Below are 1,027 nucleotides of genomic sequence, written 5' to 3'. Positions count from 1 at the left end.
TTTGTCATTATAAACCCTTTATCATGAAGAGAACATAAGCCGCGTACACTTACCCTTCAAAGCAATTCTAATGGTTCCCTTACTCCAGCTCGACCCACGAAAGTCGGAGTACTGAATCGGTTACTTCCAGTTGCAGAATAAAGTTGGGAGGGGTTTGCTTTTGGCCACTGTAGAATATGACATGTGACGTAAGATATGTAAGGTTTGAAGTTTCGTAAACACCAACACCCTGACTGAAAAGTAATGGTTACATCTGAAGTAATACGTGTAAATATAACTGTTCAAAGGGAAACAACTTTAACATAGCCTAATTCAGTTACACATTACCTTACGAGGTATAACAGGAGCAGCACGGTACGTATCAAATGAAACCATCCACGAAGATCTCAACATACCCTTCATAACGGATGAGATCAAAAAACAACACAACAAATACCAAAACCGGATTACAGGCCATGAGAACCAGCTAATCGATGAATTATCGAACAGACACGCTAATGCAAGAAGATTGAAGAAAAAATGGCCAGAAGACTTAAGGAATTAAAAGGATGAGAACTGCCGCTGGGCAGTTAACACATTTACTTGTTACTTCCTTTACGGTTAAGCAGATTGTAAATTGGCAAAAATAATAATAATAAAACGAATTATGATTAATCATAAGCTGGTACGAGATTCACCTGGCTCAGAATAGGAACTAGTGGAAGGCTTTGCGAACACGGTAATGAACCTCCGGGTTCCATAAAATGTTGGAAAATTGTTGAGTAGTTAGTGGTAGCTTCTGAAGAAAACCTCGGTTCTGTGGAGTGAGTCAAATTAGCATCAGGAGGCGTGAAATTTAAGAGTACCAAATGCACCATCGAGAAGATTACCGACGAACCAAGTGACGGAGAAAGTTCTCGGAAATATTCGTACGGATTCTCATATCAGATATTTCAACACTAATATTTATAATGTTATCCTTTTAACAAAAAATATATAATTATTGCTTTCTTCATTATATTCAAAGTTACTGATGTGTTGGAATTTT

This window comes from Cryptotermes secundus, unplaced genomic scaffold (genome assembly GCF_002891405.2).
Source record: "Cryptotermes secundus unplaced genomic scaffold, Csec_1.0 scaffold1137, whole genome shotgun sequence".
NCBI classification, from domain to species: Eukaryota; Metazoa; Arthropoda; class Insecta; order Blattodea; family Kalotermitidae; genus Cryptotermes; species Cryptotermes secundus.
The sequence above is the reverse complement of the archived record's forward strand: the minus strand, read 5'-3'. Positions refer to the sequence as shown.